Source organism: Oncorhynchus clarkii, chromosome 13 (genome assembly GCF_045791955.1).
Source record: "Oncorhynchus clarkii lewisi isolate Uvic-CL-2024 chromosome 13, UVic_Ocla_1.0, whole genome shotgun sequence".
Lineage (NCBI taxonomy): Eukaryota > Metazoa > Chordata > Actinopteri > Salmoniformes > Salmonidae > Oncorhynchus > Oncorhynchus clarkii.
Genome location: NC_092159.1, coordinates 28,429,750 through 28,450,621, shown reverse-complemented (window position 1 = coordinate 28,450,621; position 20,872 = coordinate 28,429,750). Strand labels below are relative to the sequence as shown.

The following is a 20,872-nucleotide window of genomic DNA, read 5'->3' as shown; positions in this document are numbered from 1 at the left end:
AGAGTTGCAGTCGGCTCTATTTACTCTCAGATTCAAAACATGCTGATTAGCATCAACGATCAAGTCAGCTGCTGCTGCTCCAATACAGTATGAGGTGAGACGGTGAACTGATGTTGAACCGGGCAGTCAGCTGCTGCTGCTCCAATACAGTATGAGGTGAGACGGTGAACTGATGTTGAACCGGGCAGTCAGCTGCTGCTGCTCCAATACAGTATGAGGTGAGACGGTGAACTGATGTTGAACTGGGCAGTCAGTCATTCATTCTGTACTATGAGTCTGGTCTAACATTGTTACTGCACATTGTGGTGGAAATTCTAACCAATCAGGAGAGACTTTGTCATCTCTTCAAACAATCAACCTTTATTTGATAAGAATTGCAATAATGTAGCTGGTCAGCCCTACACTCTGAGGTGGAAGGCAGAGAGCTCAATGACACAAGGAGTTCAGAAGCCTTATATAGTCAAACTATCTTGTGCACATAGAAAACAGGTGATCTTGGTATGTGTCCGTGTGTGGAGAACGAGACACAGACTAACTTTGAATTGGTCGTCTCATTCTGTAGCAACAGATAGTTATTCTAGTCTTCTAGTGAGGTGTCAAAACAACAGGAAATCACTGTAGACACAGTTCCTCTGAAGTAGATCAATGGTTCCCCGAATTGGGGCCATCAAGCGCCTTTGGCCTGTCTGCCGGATGGGTGTGTCTTGAGCAAGTCAAGAGATAAATCAAACCCACACTGAACTGTGTGATGTAGTAGGGAGTTGGAGTATCCAACAGGCCAATATTTGACACAGTTTAGCACATAAAACATAATTAACTACAATGACCATAATCCATTGCTTGCCGACATGTCTTGTCTGTTTATTTTACACCTGCTATGTGAAAGAGACAGAAGAAAGCTTTTACCATCATGCAATCTGGGATCCTTGGGACATCTCTACCCTAAACCCTAACCTTAACCATTTTAAATGTCAACGTCAACCGGCTAGGGACGCCCCAAGGATGTATCTATACCTGAAAATACATTATCTAAGTGATTGATAGTTGGTATTCAGCAGTCATAAAGCCTTATTTACTTTAATTAACTACTAAATTAGTGATTTTGTCAGACAGCAGCTCTACATTTTATTGACTGACTGATCTATTCATCCTTCCATCCCTCCTCGGCCTTCCTCTCCTCTGAAGACCCAGTGAGGGTGGAGCTCAGTCAGAGAGCTGTTGAGGGACTGGTTAGGAAGAGGGACTGGTTAGCCAGAGAGGTCACACATGGTTTAATGGTAAATATTTATGTCCCCTTAGTGGTTAGTCACGTCAGCAAAAGGGAATATGTTCCATCTATGTTTATTTGCATGAGTGCAAATTGTCCACTGATATTGGTGTAATTTCTCACCCCTTCTGGCTGTATGAAAGTTAATTTCCCCTCAGGCACACATTTGGTCTTTGATATTATGAAGGTCATTTTTGTCAAATGTACTTTTCCCCACTCATTCACCCCATCTCTTTACAATGCTTATTTATAGTCAGTGGCCTAACTGCATCCAGACTATGTCAAAGGCCCATCCTTCTAGATCTGAACCTAATGCAGCTTGGAGTGATCAGATGACAGAAGTTACATTTAGGTGCCAGGTGTAACTGAGGCCATAGATGCTCCATATCCATTACTTTGAATGTTTTATATAATGTGACTAAATGTGTTTCTGCGTTGCAGGGGCAGTCAAGAAATGGAACATGGCATAAGCAGAGATGTGGGAGATCACCTTAAGTCCCTGGTAGAGCCGGGGATGGTGTTTACCATTCCACCACGCCTTCAGCAGTTTGATCCAGTTTTCAGTAGTTGAATCCTTTGACGTGTTGTTGATTTCAAAATGTTTCATCTTCAACAAATGAACTGGGTTGGTTGAAAAGTGATACTAAACGTACATACCATGCACTATTTTAACATAGTGGAAGATATGTTTTTCCTACTAAGATATGTGTTGCTTTTTCAAGTCTGTTGATGTCATTGGGTTCTTCTGTCTCACAATATGTTCAAATCAAGCTTTATTTCTACAACACAACAGATTCACAGGAAATTACTATGAAAATAAACAAATATTCAGTACACAAACAATAACTGAAAGACTAAGGAAATGCCATTGATTAAAATATTAATTGGACGCAATATCCAACCCAAAAATATAAGCTTGATTTTTTAGGAGGGGCACTGAAAATTGACAAGTAACAACAACTGGGAACTAAAAGACACCCACCATGAGACCCACTAAATCTGCCCAAGATGGAAACAAAAGAAAAACCACAAACTTAAAGACAGGAGGCAAACCAAAACGGTGAAGCAACTAAAGGTGTTGACTCTCCACATCTATCAAGACAACTGGAGTACTGGGCCAGACACTCTTAAATAGAACCTGGACCAGCTCAGGTGAAACACCTTCCCACTAACAAGATGGACAAGCCAGCACAGGTGTAACACATACTGACTAACGAGGTGACACCAATCAGTACGTGCTAACGAGCTATATGTGCTAAAGTCCAACCTCAAAACATTAAAAAAACAAAGCCTGTAACACCTTAAGACAACAAATATATCCTATATGTTTGATGGACAAGTTCTCACCACCAACAGAAAACTTCCATTTCACATTATAATCAACTACAATACTTCACATTCAACAATATAAACATGGTGTCTACTGGCGGTCAACAATTAAAAACAAGAAAAAACATTTCTAAATAATAATATACATTCATATTATTTTTTCCCATTTTTCTTTCTATAGAATCCTAAAACTCACTAGCTTCTAGAACTCTCTCCTTTCGAAAACTCACTAGCTTCTAGAACTAGCTCCTTAATGTCTGATTTCAAGAGGAAACTCCTGCAATATTCGTAGTAACTTTCCACCTCAATGCAGAGCTTCTCTCTCTTTTCAGGGTTCACTCTATAGGCATGTTGTTGGATCGGGGCCCAGTCCCCAATGTCATGCTCTAGTACATTTGGGTTGGCACATCTGAGAATGATTCCTGATATTCTAAAAGAAGGGCAAGAAATCAATATAATTGTACCCAAAAAGTGTCAGTTGGTTGCATAAATGACTACTAAATGTTACATGAATTGTAAATATGAATTATCAAAACCAAATGTACACTCATTTGTTAATATATATATTGGCAATAATTCACTTAGTGGTGAGGCATGGAATAATGATTTTTAAAATATATTTTGTCAGACAATGTTTGAAATATGAGTAGGTGATTTGAGTCATGCTTCTTCAGTAGTGGAATAAAGACAATTAGCACTTGAATGTTGTCATGAAATACTGGAGTGATGTAGGATTGTTAATAAAATTGATTATAGACTAATGTATTATATTGTGTCCTTGTGTATAGGCTGCAAGTACATTAAAATTAAGTTGTTTTCAAGTATTTTAAAAAAAATGACCAGAAAAACATCTCAACTTTCACTTTCAACCGAATGTATATTGGACATCGGGCTTTGAATCTCTTGTCACATTGATCACAGCTACAAAGTTTGTCCACCTGTGTGTGTTCTCTGGTGTATAGTCAGATATCCAGATGTAGTAAAACTCTTTCCACATTGATCACAGCTAAAAGGTTTCTCTCCTGTGTGTGTCCGCTGGTGTACTATCAGGCTGCTAAAGTGAGTAAAACTCTTCCCACATTTACTACAGCTATAAGGTTTCTCTCCTGTGTGTGTTCTCTGGTGTGTCGTTAGACAGCCAGATGTACCAAAACTCTTCCCACATTGATCACAGCTATAGGGTTTCTCTCCTGTGTGTGTTCTCTGGTGTACAATTAGTTGGCTAGATGTGGTACAACTCTTCCCACATTGACAGCTAAAAGGTTTCTCTCCTGTGTGTATTCTCTGGTGCACTGTCAAGGAGTTCGACACAGTAAATTTCTTCCCACATTGATAACAGCTATAAGGTTTCTCTCCTGTGTGTGTCCGCTGGTGTACTATCAGGCTATCTGGTTGAGTAAAACTCTTCCCACATTGACTACAGCTATAAGATTTCTCTCCTGTGTGTATTCTCTGGTGCACTATCAAGGAGTTCGACACAGTAAATTTCTTCCCACATTGATCACAGCCATAAGGTTTCTCTCCTGTGTGTGTTCTATGGTGCACCTTCAATGACCATGATGTTGAAAAGCTTTTCCCACAATCTGAACAATGGTAAAGATTCTCTCCTGTGTGTATTCTCTGGTGCACGATCAAGGAGTTTGACACAGTAAATTTCTTCCCACATTGATCACAGCCATAAGATTTATTTCCTGTGTGTGTCCGCTGGTGTACTTTCAGGCTGTTTGGTTGAGTAAAACTCTTCCCACATTGACGACAGCTATAAGGTTTCTCTCCTGTGTGTATTCTCTGGTGCACTATCAAGGAGTTTGACACAGTAAATTTCTTCCCACATTGATCACAGCCATAAGGTTTCTCTCCTGTGTGTGTCCGCTGGTGTACTATCAGGCTGTTTGGTTGAGTAAAACTCTTCCCACATTGATCACAGCCAAAAGGTTTCTCTCCAGTGTGAATTCTCAGGTGTACTTTAAGTGCATCTGATCTTGAGTAACTCTTCCCACAATCAAAACAGTGGTGAGCTTTCTCTCCTGTGTGTACTCGCGGGTGTATTTTAAGTTCTGATGTAGATTTGCAGAAATATTTATTCCCTGTGGGTCTCTGCTGGTGTTTCTTCAGGAGTTCTGATCCGGAGAGATTCTTCTCTCCCCCTTCAGCTTCATGATGATGTTGAGACTCCCCAGAGGATCCACGATAGTCCCGTCTCTCTCCTGTATGAATGACAAAGTCAGACAGATGGTTAAAAAGGCCCACAACAGAAGAAATCCACTGTTTATTTGAGGTGAAAGGTGATGCCCAGAGCATACCCATGAAATTGTACAACAATTGACTTCTGTTAAATTATTTGACAATTAAGACAGTCAAGATAGCAACAATCATATGTTGTCTTGTTTTCACATTAATGGTAACTAGAAATAAGTTAAAGTTGTTGAAATCCTAAGCATTGTGCCAGATGATTTTTGGTCTCCAATATAAGCCCTTTCTGTTTGCTAAAATTGCGGCGTGGGGCCGATGCACAAACAATTTGATTGCAGAAACACTTCCCTGCTTTTGAGGAAACAGATAGTTATTGATGTAGCCTTGAGCAAAAATGGTGAGCGAAGATTTTAGTTTTCACAATGTATTCTGAATATTACAGCTCACTATCAGCGCAAGATCAGGAGTGCTACTCAAGGACACTCACTGCAAAAATAGCCTCCATTTCCAGGTTGCTTATGAGTGCATTTCACATTTTTTTTGGATTATAATTGTAAGGCTCGCTTGAATCTCCTGCTTAATATGTTTGTGTTATTGTCACAAATCAATTGCTTTATACATTAAACACTTCAACCAGTAAAATTTTCTTTGGTTAGCTTTGCCATTATCCTGACAATGAGGGTGGGTACTAGAGGTCGACCGATTATGATTTTTCAACGCCGATACAGATTATTTGAGGCCCAAAAAAGCCGATACCGACTAAAATCGGCCGGTTTTTAAAAATGTATTTGTAATAAATGACAATTACAACGATACTGAATGAACCATTATTTTAACTTAATATAATACATCAATAAAATCAATTTAGCCTCAAATAAATAATGAAACATGTTCAATTTGGTTTAAATAATGCAAAAACAAAGTGTTGGAGAAGAAAGTAAAAGTGCAATATGTGCTATGTAAGAAAGCTAACATTTCAGTTCCTTGCTCAGAACATGAGAACATATGAAAGCTGGTGGTTCCTTTTAACATGAGTCTTCAATATTCCCAGGTAAGAAGTTTTAGGTTGTAGTTATTATAGAAATTGTAGGACTATTTCCCTCTATACCATTTGTATTTCATTAACCTTTGACTATTGGATGTTCTTATAGGCACTTTAGTATTACCAGTGTAACAGTATAGCTTCCGTCCCTCTCCTCGCTCCTCCCTGGGCTCGAACCAGGAACACAACGACAACAACCCTCGAAGCAGTGTTACTCATGCAGAGCAAGGGAAACAACCACCCCAAGGCTCGGAGCGAGTGACGTTTGAAACGCTATTAGCGCACACTAACTAGCCAGCCATTTCACTTCGGTCACACCAGCCTCATCTCGGGAGTTGATAGGTTTGAAGTCATAAACAGTGCAATGCTTGACGCACAATGATGAGCTGCTGGCAAAACGCACTAAAGTGTTGTTTGAATGAATGTTTACGCGCCTGCTTCTGCCTACCACCGCTCAGCCAGATACTTAGATACTTGTATGCTTGTATACTCAGTCAGATTATACGCAATGCAGGACACGCTAGATAATATCTAGTAATATCATCAACCATGTGTAATTAACTAGTGATTATGATTGATTGATTGTTTTTTATAAGATAAGTTTAATGCTAGCTAGCAACTTACCTTGGCTTACTGCATTCACGTAACAGGCAGTCAGTCTCCTTGTGGAGTGCAACGGTCGTTATTGCGTTGGACTAGTTAACTGTAAGGTTGCAAGATTGGATCCCCCGAGCTGACCCGGTGAAAATCTGTCTATCTGCCCCTGAAAGTGGCAGTTAAAACCTCTTATGGATAGGGGAGACGCTAGCGTCTCAACTGACCAATTGCTGGGGGAAATGCAGAGCGCCAGATGTAAGATACTTAATTAAAGCTACACTCGTTGTGAATCCAGCCAACATGTCAGATTTTAAAAATGCTTTTCGGCGAAAGCATAAGTAGCTGTTATCTGATAGCCTGCAACATCTGCACCAGCAGTAAACAAAGGAGCTAGCATAGCAGGCGCTACACAAAACGCTGAAATAAAATTTTAAATATGCATTACCTTTGACAAGCTTCTTTTGTTGGCACTCCAATATGTCCCATAAACATCACAATTGGTCCTTTTGTTCGATTAATTCCGTTCATATATATTGAAAATTTCCATTTATAAAGCGTGTTTGATCCAGAAAAAAACAGCTTACAAAAACGCAACGTCACTACAAAATATTTTAAAAATTGCCTATAAACTTTGCCAAAATATTTCAAACTACTTTTGTAATACAACGTTAGGTATTTTTAAAGGTTAATAATCAATCAAATTGTAGACTGGGCAATCTGTATTCAATACAGGAAAGAAAAGAAACCAGCACTGCTTTTCACGTCTTGCGCAACTCACAAAAGTGTCCCCAGGTCCGAGTTGGCCTACTTCTTCATAGCACAAAGGAATAACCTCAACCATATTCCAAAGACTGGCGACATCCAGTGGAAGCGGTAGGAACTGAAAATAGTTTCCTATTAAATATCCAATGGCAAAGACAATATAGGGAACAGAGGGAAAAAAAAAAATCTGAACAGTTAGTCCTCTGGGTTTTGCCTGCTACATAAGTTCTGTTATACTCACAGACATGATTCAAACAGTTTTAGAAACTTCAGTGTTTTCTATCCAAATCTATGAATAATATGCATATCTTATATTCTTGGCATGAGTAGCAGGAAGTTGAAATTGGGCACACTATTTATCCAAAAGTGAAAATTCTGCCCCCTAGATTTAAGAGGTTAACCCACCGTTCCTAGGCCATCATTGAAAATAAGAATGTGTTCTGAACTGACTTGCCTAGTTAAATAAAGATGAATTAAAGGTGTAAAAAAAAATTTTTTTAAATGTATTATTATTATTTATTTTTTTTAAATCGGCAAAATCGGCGTCCAAAAATACCGATTTCCGATTGTTATGAAAACCTGAAATCGGCCATTCCGATTAATCGGTCGACCTCTGGTTTGTACACTAAGTGTTTAACAAATTGGCCTATAACTTCACCAAAAAATAACATAGACCTACTGAAGGACCCATAACTTGGGTGATGCATCAGGACAACAACCCAAAACACAAAAGTAAATCAACAACAGAATGGCTTCAACAGAAAAAAGCTCCTGGAGTGGCCCAGGCAAAGTGCTGACCTCAACCCAATTGAGATGCAGTGGTATGACCTCAAGAGAGCGGTTCACACCAGACATCCCAAGAATATTGCTGAACTGAAACAGTTTTGTAAAGAGGAATGGTCCAAAATTCTTCCTGTCCATTGTGCAGGTCTGGTCCGCAACTACAGAAAACGTTTGGTTGAGGTTATTGCTGCCAAAAGAGGGTCAGCCAGTTATTAAATCCAAGGGTTCACATACTTTTCCCACCCTTGCACTGTGAATGTTTACACAGTGTGTTTAATAAAAGACATGAAAATGTATAATTGTGTGTTTGTTATTAGTTTAAACAGACTGTGTTTGTCTATTGTTGTGACATAGATGAAGATCAGATCAAATTTTATGATCAATTTAAGCAGAAATACAGGTAATTCCAAAGGGTTCACATACTTTTCTTGCCACTATATATATATATATATATATTTGTAAACAACAGCTGGTGCACAAAATCTAAGGAAGTTTCAAGGTTTTGTTCGCCTGAGGTAGAGAACCTCATGATAAGCTGTAGACCACACTATTTACCAAGAGAGTTATCTCTATTTTTCGTAGCTGTCTATATAGCACCACAAACCGATGCTGACACTAAGACAGTACTCAATGAGCTGTATATGGCCAAAAGTAAACAGGACAACACTCGTCCAGAGGCGGCGCTCCTTGTGGTCGGGGACTTTAATGCCGGGAAACTAAAATCAGTTTTTTCGTGATTTCTACCAGCATGTCACAAAACTCTAGACCACCTTTACTCCACACACAGAGACAAAGCTCTCCCTTGCCCTCCATTTGGCAAATTTGGCCATAATTCTATCCTCCTGATTCCTGCTTACAAGAAAAAACTAAAGCTGGAAGCACCAATGACTTGGTCAATAAAAAAAAGAGTTGTCAAACTACAGGACTGTTTTGCTAGCAGACTGGAATATGTTCCGGGATTCTTCCGATTGCACTGAGGAGCACACCACATCAGTCACTGGGTTCATCAATAAGTGCATCAATGACGTCGTCCCCACAGTGACCATACGTACATACCTCAAACAGAAGCCATGGATTACAGGCAACATCTGCACTGAGCTAAAGGGTAGAGCTGCCGCTTTCAAGGAGCGGGACTCTAACCCGGAAGCTTATAAGAAATCCTGCTATGCCCTCCGACGAACCACCAAACAGGCAAAGCATAAATACAGGTCTAAGAATGAATCGTACTACACCGGCTCCGATGCTTGTCGGATGCGGCAGGGCTTGCAATCCATTACAGACTACAAAGGGAAGCACAGCCGCGAGCTGTCCAGTGACACAAGCCTACCAGGTGAGCTAAATCACTTCTATGTTCACTTCAAGGCAAGTAACACTGAAGCATGCATTAGAGCATCAGCTGTTCCGGACAACTGTGTGATCAGGCACTCCACAGCCGATGTGAGTAAGACCTTTAAACAGAGTCAACATCCACAAGGCCACAGGGCCAGATGGCGCTGACCAACTGGCAAATGTCTTTACTGACATTTTCAACTTCTCCCTGTCTGAGTCTGTAATACCAACATGCTTCAAGCAGACCACCATAGTCCCTGTGCCCAAGAACACTAAGGTAACCTGCCTAAATTACTACCGACCCGTAGCACTCACGTCTAAAGCCATGAAGTGCTTTGAAAGGCTGGTCATGGCTCACATCACCACCATCATCCCAGAAACCCTGGACCCACTCCAATTTGCATACAACCCTAACAGATCCACAGATGATGCAATCTCTATTGCACTCCACACTGCCCTTTCCCACCTGGACAAAATGAACACCTATGTGAGAGTGCTATTCATTGACTACAGCTCAGTGTTCAGCAACATACTGCACCCATAGCTCATAAAAAAAACTAAGGACCCTGGGACTAAACACCTCCCTCTGCAACTGGATCCTGGACTTCCTGAGGGGCTGCTCCTGGTGGTAAGGGTAGGTAACAACACATCCGCCATGCTGATCGTCAACACAGGGGTCACGAAGGGGTGCGTGCTCAGTCCAGTCCTGTACTCCCTGTTCACTCCTGACTGCACGGCCAGGCACGACTCCAACATCATCATTAAGTTTGCCGATGACACAACAGTGGTAGGCCTGACCACCGACAACGATGAGACAGCATATTGGGAGGTCAGAGACTGGGACGTGTATTTTAGCGCCTGGCAACGCAGACGCTTGTTGGCACGCGCGAGCAGTGTGGGTGCAATGATTGAATAACATGTACAGTGGGGAGAACAAGTATTTGATACCCTGCCGATTTTGCAGGTTTTCCTACTTACAAAGTGTAGAGGTCTGTAATTTCTATCATAGGTACACTTCAACTGTGAGAGACGGAATCTAAAACAAAAATCCAGAAAATCACATTGTATGATTTTTAAGTAATGAATTGGCATTTTATTGCATGACATAAGTATTTGATCACCTACCAACCAATAAGAATTCCGTCTCTCACAGACCTGTTAGTTTTTCTTTAAGAAGCCCTCCTGTTCTCCACTCATTACCTGTATTAACTGCACCTGTTTGAACTCGTTACCTGTCCACACACTCAATCAAACAGACTCCAACCTCTCCACAATGGCCAAGACCAGAGAGCTGTGTAAGGACATCAGGGATAAAATTGTAGACCTGCACAAGGTTGGGATGGGCTACAGGACAATAGGCAAACAGCTTGGTGAGAAGGCAACAACTGTTGGCGCAATTATTAGAAAATGGAAGAAGTTCAAGATGACGGTCAATCACCCTCGGTCTGGGGCTCCATGCAAGATCTCACCTCGTGGGGCATCAATGATCATGAGGAAGGTGAGGGATCAGCCCAGAACTACACAGCAGGACCTGGTCAATGACCTGAAGAGAGCTGGGACCACAGTCTCAAAGAAAACCATTAGTAACACACTACGCCGTCATGGATTAGAATCCTGCAGCGCACGCAAGGTCCCCCTGCTCAAGCCAGCGCATGTGCAGGCCCGTCTGAAGTTTGCCAATGACCATCTGGATGATCCAGAGGAGGAATGGGAGAAGGTCATGTGGTCTGATGAGAGAAAATAGCGTTTTGGTCGGAACTCCACTCGCCGTGTTTGGAGGAAGAAGAAGGATGAGTACAACCCCAAGAACACCATCCCAAACATGAAGCATGGAGGTGGAAACATCATTCTTTGGGGATGCTTTTCTGCAAAGGGGACAGGACGACTGCATCGTATTGAGGGGAGGATGGATGGGGCCATGTATCGCAAGATCTTGGCCAACAAACTAACCTTCCCTCAGTAAGAGCATTGAAGATGGGTCGTGGCTGGGTCTTCCAGCATGACAACGACCCAAAACACACAGCCAGGGCAACTAAGGAGTGGCTCCGTAAGAAGCATCTCAAGGTCCTGGAGTGGCCTAGCCAGTCTCCAGACCTGAACCCAATAGAAAATCTTTGGAGGGATGATCTTCATATGGTGGCAATCAGAAGACATAATTTACTCAATAAATGTTCCTTTTGTTTGTTGAAGTCTCCTTATATCCAAAAAACCTGTTTTGTTTGCACGTTTTCTTCAGTAATCCACAGGCTCAAACGCAGTCAAAACAGGCAGACAAAAAAATCCAAATTGTATCCGTAAAGTTCATAGAAACATGTCAAACGATGTTTATATTCAATCCTCAGGTTGTTTTTAGCCTAAATGATCTATAATATTTCCGGACAATAACGTCGTCAAAAAGGTAAACAAGAAATGCACTTGCACTTGAAAAAGCTCTGTGACACAGTAGGGTCCACTCATTCAGACTGGTCTTATTCCCTCATTGATAAGAATACAAGCCTGAAACAATTTCTAAAGACTTTTGACATCTAGTGAAAGGCATAGGAACTGCAAATGGAGTCCTAAGTCAATGGATACTGTAATGGCATTGAATAGAAAACTACAAAACCAAAAAAAAACTACTTATGGAATGGATTTTTCTCAGGTTTTCGCCTGCCAAATCAGTTCTGTTATATTCACAGACACTATTTTAACAGTTTTGGAAACTTTAGAGTGTTTTCTATCCACATCTACCAGTTATATGCATATCATATCTTCTGGGCCCCGAGTAGCAGGCCGTTTAATTTGAGCATGCTTTTCATCCAAAATTCAGAATGCTGCCCCCTACCTTAGTCAAACGCTCTAACCACCTGCTTGTTACGCGAATGCAGTAAGAAGCCAAGGTAAGTTGCTAGCTAGCATTAAACTTATCTTATAAAAAAACAATCAATCAATTATAATCAATAGTTATCTACACATGGTTGATGATATTACTAGTTTATCTAGCATGTCCTGCGTTGCATATAATCGATGGGGTGCGCATTCAAGAAAAAGGACTGTCGTTGCTCCAACGTGTAGCTAACCATAAACATCAATGCCTTTCTTAAAATCAATACACAGAAGTATATATTTTTAAATCTGCATATTTAGCTAAAAGAAATCCGGGTTAGCCGGTAATATTACCAGGTGAAATTGTGTCACTTCTCTTGCGTTCATTGCACGCAGAGTCGGGGTATATGCAACAGTTTGGGCGGCCTGGCTCATTGCGAACTAATTTCCCAGAATTTTACATAATTATGACATAACATTGAAGGTTGTGCAATGTAACAGGAATATTTAGACTTAGGGATGCCACCCGTTAGACAAAATACAGAACGGTTCCGTATTTCACTGAAAGAATTAACAGTTTGCTTTCGAGATGATAGTTTCCGGATTTTACCATATTAATGACCAAAGGCTCGTAATTCTGTGTGTTTATTATAATTAAGTCTATGATTTGATAGAGCAGTCTGACTGAGCAGTGGTAGGCACCAGCAGGCTCGTAAGTATTCATTCAAACAGCACTTTTGTGCGTTTCGCCAGCAAAGATGAGAGAGGCCTGTAATTTTCATCATAGGTACACTTCAACTATGACAGACAAAATGAGAAAATAAATCCAGAAAATCACATTGTAGGATTTTTAATGAATTTATTTGCAAATTATGGTGGAAAATAAGTATTTGGTCACCTACAAACAAGCAAGATTTCTGGCTCTCACAGACCTGTAACTTCTTCTTTAAGAGGCTCCTCTGTCCTCCACTCGTTACCTGTATTAATGGCACCTGTTTAAACTTGTTATCAGTATAAAAGACACTTGTTCACAACCTCAAACAGTCACAATCCAAACTCCACTTTGGCCAAGACCAAAGAGCTGTCAAAGGACACCAGAAACAAAATTGTAGACCTGCACCAGGCTGGGAAGACTGAATCTGCAATAGGTAAGCAGCTTGGTTTGAAGAAATCAACTGTGCAAGCAATTATTAGGAAATGGAAGACATACAAGACAACTGATAATCTCCCTCGATCTGGGGCTCCATGCAAGATCTCACCCCGTGGGGTCAAAATGATCACAAGAACGGTAAGCAAAAATCCCAGAACCACACGGGGGGATCTAGTGAATGACCTGCAGAGAGCTGGGACCAAAGTAACAAAGCCTACCATCAGTAACGCACTACGCGGCAAATGATTCAAATCCTGCAGTGACAGACGTGTCCCCCTGCTTAAGCCAGTACATGTCCAGGCCCATCTGAAGTTTGCTAGAGAGTATTTGGATGATCCAGAAGAAGATTGGGAGAATGTCATATGGTCAGATGAAACCAAAATATAACTTTTTGGTAAAAACTAAACTCGTAGTGTTTGGAGGACAAAGAATGCTGAGTTGCATCCAAAGAATACCATACCTGTGAAGCATGGGGGTGGAAATATCATGCTTTGGGGCTGTTTTTCTGCAAAGGGACCAGGGCGACTGATCCGTGTAAAGGAAAGAATGAATGTATCATGAGATTTTGAGTGAAAACCTCCTTCCATCAGCAAGGGCATTGAAGATGAAACGTGGCTGGGTCTTTCAGCACGACAATGATCCCAAACACAGCCCGGGCAACGAAAGAGTGGCTTCGTAAGAAGCATTTCAAGGTCCTGGAGTGGCCTAGCCAGTCTCCAGATCTCAACCCCATAGAAAATCTTTGGAGGGAGTTGAAAGTCTGTGTTGCCCAGCAACAGCCCCAAAACATCACTGCTCTAGAGGAGATCTGCGTGGAGGAATGGGCCAAAATACCAGCAACAGTGTGTGAAAACCTTGTGAAGACTTACAGAAAACATTTGACCTCTGTCATTGCCAACAAAGGGTAACAAAGTATTGAGATAAACTATTGTTATTGACCAAATACTTATTTTCCACCATAATGTGCAAATAAATTCATTAAAAATCCTACAATGTGATTTTTTTCATTTTGTCTGTCATAGTTGAAGTGTACCTATGATGAAAATTACAGGAGAACTTGCACAATTGGTGGCTGACTAAATACTTTTTTGCCCCACTGTATATGAAATACAAATCATATAGAGAGAAATAGTCCTATAATTCCTATAATAACTACAACCTAAAACTTCTTGCCTGGTAATATTGAAGAATCATGTTAAAAGGAACCACCAGCTTTCATATGTTCTTATGTTCTAAGCAAGGAACTTAAACGTTAGCTTTCTTACATGGCACATATTGCACTTTTACTTTCTTCTCCAACACTTTGTTTTTGAATTATTCAAATCAAATTGAACCCGTTTCATTATTTATTTGAGGCTAAATTGATTTTATTGATGTATTAAGTTAAAAATAAGTGTTCATTCAGTATTGTTGTAATTGTCATTATTACAAATTAAACATTTTAATTTAAAAAAAATGTACTTTAAATTTTTTTATTTTTTTTTAAATCGGCCTATTAAATCGGTATCGGCTTTTTTTGGTCCTCCAAAAATCGGTATCGGCGTTGAAAAATGATATTCGGTTGACCTCTAGTTACTATGTTGTTCCATATTGTGAATGTTATCCAATGTGTTACTATGGGTTATAGCAGTATGGCCTAATACATTTTTGACATAAATCATTTGAATATTTTTTGTTGATACTTCCATTGGTCTTACAATTCAAAATTAAATAGCAAAATGTGCCTTGGTATAACCTTAAAACATTTCTCATTTCGTTGTCGTTGGAGTGAAGCCTAGCCTACTGGTGAAGGGGGTCTCATTCAAATTGGAAAAGTATTTGGCTGGAGGGAAGGTTGTGCCAAATCCTGTCGTTTGTAAGGAACCCAGAATTGAGGAACCTGATGGTTTATCAGAAAAGTACCCTAAAGTGATCCCAGCATGTGCCGTTACACGTGCTCTGTCTAAGAAATTGGCCGGGAGCACGTCTAGTGTTGAGGATGTCAGCGATCCCACCATGGTCATTCTGTCTGAGACGTTTATGGGTGATCCTGATTTCATAAACCTTCTGAGTTTACCTCTCCTTCGAAAACCCCAAAGGTGAGAGTTTGTAGAACATCTGAATGAAGAGAGGATCCCTACAGTTGGCACTTGGATGTCTAGGAAGCAGCTGATTGCTGAACAGAGTAAAGATGTTTCCCTCTCCCCTCTTTTTGCTGAGATACACCCAGAAGAAGAGTTTTATGAAGTTCGTGTTGGTAATTGTGACAGATATGGCATTCTAACGAGGAAACGGCGCTCTAATGAGGAAATTGTGTTCTCGCGCCACTTCTGGGCAAGACGATTGGCACAGTTTATAGCAAATTGTTGTTCCAGTTGCGCTTTGACAAGAAATACTGAGGTTGGCTCACGATGGTAGTATGGCAGGCCATCTTGGGGACAAGAAATACTGAGGTTGGCTCACGATGGTAGTATGGCAGGCCATCTTGGGGTCAACAAGACGCCTGAAACAGGATGTTGTGGCTCATTGTAAATCCTGTGGTGTTTGCCAGAGGACAGGTAAACCAAAACAAGCTGTTCCAGTTGCACCTTTGCAGCCTATTCCTGCTTTTGACAAACCTTTCAGCAGGGTTCTGGTGGACTGTGTTGGTCCTTTGCCAAAAGCCAAGAGTGGTAAGTATTTCAGTTAACTAGTGATAGACTATTTATAATGCAGACATGATATAGTAGTTCATATGATTCTGGTTGAGTGACATTTTGTCTTGGATGTAAAAAAACAACAACACTTCCTACATTTCAGCATAGCAGGCCAAGTAGTTCTATGCTCAAGTGGGCGCTCCCTCAACATTATCAGGTCAGAGAAACCAGACACGCGCCCCCTCAACATTATCAGGTCAGAGAAACCAGACATGCTCATTGCTCACATGGAGAACTCCAAACAAAAAGACAATGAAAAAATGGACAACTCTTGTAAATGATGCTTCTGAAATAAACCAAATCTGATTTCTCACAAGTGTAGCAGGTTTTGAACAGAGATTGTTTCAACTCCGAGAATGACAACGGTAAATTACAAATTAATACATGCATTAACAGAAATGAATGTAACCAAATGACAGGAAGTAACGGTACATTTACTACTGGTGACATTTGTAATGGGGAATTGATATAATAAACTCAATCTAAGGGCAATAAATTCACACAATGAAACAACGAAGGGGCAAGAATTGGTGGAAGCCAGCGAAAGACATTCTGAAGAGAGACTCACCTATATCTTCATCACACAACCCTCCCGTTCCCTCAACATTTTAAATTATACTCAAGAGACATTATCTTCACACCTATTTGAGATGCTTTTCACTGACATCCGCAACTCAATAATCAGCGAGGCCTATTACCACACGCACTGCCCAAATAGGCATAAGCCTCCAAGCTTGTGATTTGAAACAAAACACAGGTATTTTTTTTAAAGAAGCTAATGATCCCTGATTCCTCTGTGGCAACGTCATGCTTTCTGGTAAAGTATTTTATTTATTTATGTATAGACAGGAGTAATTATATCATTTGGGCAAATTTATTTCAACTTATTTACCTGTTGGACACACTGCTATGCCATTTCTCTCCTCTTCTATTGGTTTTCATATCAACTTTATTTTGTTGTCCAGAAGCCAAAAGACACAATCCTAGTTTTTGCCGCTTTAGACTCCCGCTCTTTATAAGTTCCTAACAGAGATTTTCATCTCTGTCAGGTATGAACCTCTATCAGGTGGACTGTATAGAACGGTGTGTTCATCTCTGTCAGATATGAACCTCTATCAGGTGGACTATATAGAACGGTGTGTTCATCTCTGTCAGATATGAACCTCTACCAGGTGGACTGTATAGAACGGTGTGTTCATCTCTGTCAGATATGAACCTCTACCAGGTGGACTGTATAGAACGATGTGTTCTAATAAAACACTATAGAAGTTGTCTCCAGATGGTTATGCATATTCATGCCATGAGGCTAGTAGCTTTGCATCTCTCCATTGAATATAGGCGGTTGATGTCAACAACCCTCAGAATATACAAAAATGGATTACAATAATAAGAAGTATCCACCAATCCAAAGAAAGGGTAGGCCGGAGCTAGAGAAACCACAGTGCCGCTTTGTGGACAACGACTCCCCTTGTTAGGGCGGAGAGGCATCTTGTCAGTATATCCATCATCTTTGGTGTAGCCAACCCAACTCTCGCATGGCACTATTGGGGGGCTCGGTGTGTAGTAAAACATCACCACACGAAAATCACTACATGCCATGCCCCCCAGTCTGCGGTCAGCAGATAGACCCTTCTCAAATATATATGTTTAGTCACTTTTTGGAAACGGAACGGAGAAAACAAGAGGTAGCTTGCTCTCTACGTCATCTGATTCTATACATATCAGTCATCATCTTAGGGCCCTCCATTGAAGAGGTATTGACGAGCCAATTCCGAATATCCAAAGTTAAAAACAAATATAAGGCGGTACTTACTGGTGTTAATCAGATCTCCTATCGCCACCTCTTCATCTTTCAATGTGACAGTAATCTCCCCTTCCTTCTTCACTACAAAAACTACACCCTCTTCTTTCACAGTAACATCCTCCTCTTCTTTCACTCTGAACGAGTCTTCCTCTTCTTTCACTGAAACGTCTTTCTCTTCTTCTTTCACTGTAACAGCCTCACCCTCTACTTCTTTAACTGTGACTTCCTCCTCCTCCTCTTTCACGACAATGTTCAGCCTCAGAGCTTCTTTCTCCTTCCAGCAGACCTCTTCTTTAACAGGAGGGGAGATGTTTACTGATCTCATGGTCGGGGATGTTAGCTAGCTATCGTTAGCGACTGGGCTAATGCTAACTTAACCAGCCAAATACTATAGCTGACTAATACAAAATAACGTAATATTAAATAGGTTATCAAGTAGATACGACAGAAGTGTATCTAAAACACAGTAGCTAATATACACCGAAAGTGTATGAATAGCTTGAATCTTTCGGCTTTGTTGGCTAGCAAGCTACCGAGATGGTTGACGAGCTGTTTCTGAAGACCCGTCCACTAGATTATACGTCACGCTGGCAGCGTCGCCTGAAAGACGCATTTCGCCTTCTGCTGACTGGAGGGGAAACGCAGTTGAGGATCATATTGTATTTTCAGACAAACATTATTTTAAATTGATTTAATTCAATAATAGTATTATATTGAGACATACAAAGACAGTAATATGATTGATTAGTGAGAATATATTTTTAAATACAGCACATTTAAGGCAGTTTCATTAAGTCAAACTAAGTAAGTAGCTAGCTATTGTAGGTCTATACTGCTCCTACATGGTGTAACAATGTTCATGCATGACTGAAAACACCTAAGTATTAGATTTACTGCCATGGTCTAGTATGTCACTGCCTCAGACACCATTCGCAATGCTGGCTGAGGTACGAGTAAAACATGACATATTATTTCCAAATTGTAAAAAAATAAATCCCCACTCCTTTATCAACCTGTCTCTCACTGTTTAACCAGAATAACATAAGTTGTGCCCTTCAAACTGTTAGACTGTGTAACGGATTACCTCCTCTTCGTCTGAGGAGTAAGGATCGGACAAAAACGCAGCGTGGTAAGTGTCCATATTGATTTATTCAAAAAACACAACTGAACACTGGAACAAAATAATAAACGTGAAATATACAAAACCGAAACAGTACCGTGTGGCCCAAACACTCACACGGAAACAAACACCCACAAACCAAAAGTGAAACCCAGGCTACCTTAGTATGATTCTCAATCAGGGACAACAATTGACAGCTGCCTCTGAGAACCATACCACCCCAACTCACGCCCTGACCATACAAAAAAAAGAAAAAGACAAAAACAAAGGAACTAAGGTCACAACATGACACTACCCCTACCCCAAAGGGGTGGACTCCGGCAGCAAAACCTGAACCTATAGGGGAGGGTCTGGGTGGGCCTCTGTCCGCGGTGGCAGCTCTGGCGCGGGACGTGGACCCCACTTCACCATAGTTTTTTTGCGCCTCTTAGCCCGCCTCCGTGGCCTCTTTAGAGCGGCGACCCTCGCCGCTGAACTTGGACTGGGGACCGCCACGGGTCCCGAATGGACGGGAGACTCCGGCCGCTCAGGACGGGCGGGGGACTCCGGCCGCTCAGGACGGGCGGGGGACTCCGGCCGCTCAGGACGGGCGGGGGACTCCGGCCGCTCAGGACGGGCGGGGGACTCCGGCCGCTCAGGACGGGCGGGGGACTCCGGCCGCTCAGGACGGGCGGGGGACTCCGGCCGCTCAGGACGGGCGGGGGACTCCGGCCGCTCAGGACGGGCGGGAGCACCTGTAGGGAGAAGACGGAGAGACAGCCTGGTGCGGGGGGCTGCCACCGGAGGGCTGGTGCGTGGAGGTGGCACCGGATAGACCGGACCGTGAAGGCACATTGGAGCTCTTGAGCACCGAGCCTGCCCAACCTTACCTGGTTGAATGCTCCCCGTAGCCAGTGCGGCGAGGTGGAATAGCCCGCACTGGGCTATGCTGGCGAACCGGGGACACCATGCGTAAGGCTGGTGCCATGTACGCCGGCCCGAGGAGATGCACCGGAGACCAGATGCGTAGAGCCGGCTTCATGGCACCTGGCTCGACGCCCACTCTAGCCCGGCCGATACGGGGAGCTGGGATGTAGCGCACCGGGCTAAGCACGCGTACTGGGGACACCGTGCGCTCTTCCGCATAACATGGAGCCTGACCAGTACGACGCCCTCTCTCCACGGTAAGCACGGGGAGTTACCTGACTTCGCCACACTCCTCGTGTGCCTCCCCCCAATACATTTCTGGGCTGCCTCTCGGGCTTCCAGCCGCGCTGCCGTGCTGCCTCCTCATACCGGCGCCTCTCTGCTTTCGCTGCCTCCAGCTCGGCTTTGGGGCGGCGATATTCCCCTGGCTGTGCCCAGGGTCCTTTGCCGTCCAGAATCTCCTCCCAAGTCCAGGAGTCTTGTGTTTTCGGCCGCTGCTGCTGCTGCCCATTAACACGCTGCTTGGTCCTCTTGTGGTGGGTGTTTCTGTAACAGATTTCCTCCTCTTTGTCTGAGGAGGAGTAAGGATCGGACCAAAACGCAGCGTGGTAAGTGTCGATATTGATTTATTCAAAAAACACAACTGAACACTGGAACAAAGTAATAAACATGAAATATACAAAACCAAAACAGTACCGTGTGGCCCAAATACTCACACGGAAATAAACACCCACAAACCAAAAGTGAAACCCAGGCTACCTAAGTATGATTCTCAATCAGTGACAACAATTGACAGCTGCCTCTGATTGAGAACCATACTAGGCCGAACTCAAAAACCAACATAGAAAAACAAACATAGACTGCCCACCCCAACTCACGCCCTGACCATACTAAAACAAAGACAAAAACAAAGGAACTAAGGTCAGAACGTGACAGACTGTTAGTTCATAATCAACTAGTCTCTCACTGTTTAACCAGAATAACATGAGTTGTGTCCTTCAGACTGTTAGACTGTTAGTCCATAATCATATTCAGCTTGTTAGATGTAATTGTATGTTCTCTCACTGCTTTGAGCCCAGTTTGAAAAAATATCAAGTTTCTACCAGCCAA

General features: G+C 42.1%; 1 pseudogene; it reads right to left on the bottom strand.

Moving 5' to 3' along the window:
• Positions 1-3,558: 3,558 nt before the first annotated feature.
• On the bottom strand, positions 3,559-18,147 carry LOC139423532 (zinc finger protein ZFP2-like; annotated as a pseudogene).
• Positions 18,148-20,872: the final 2,725 nt, after the last annotated feature.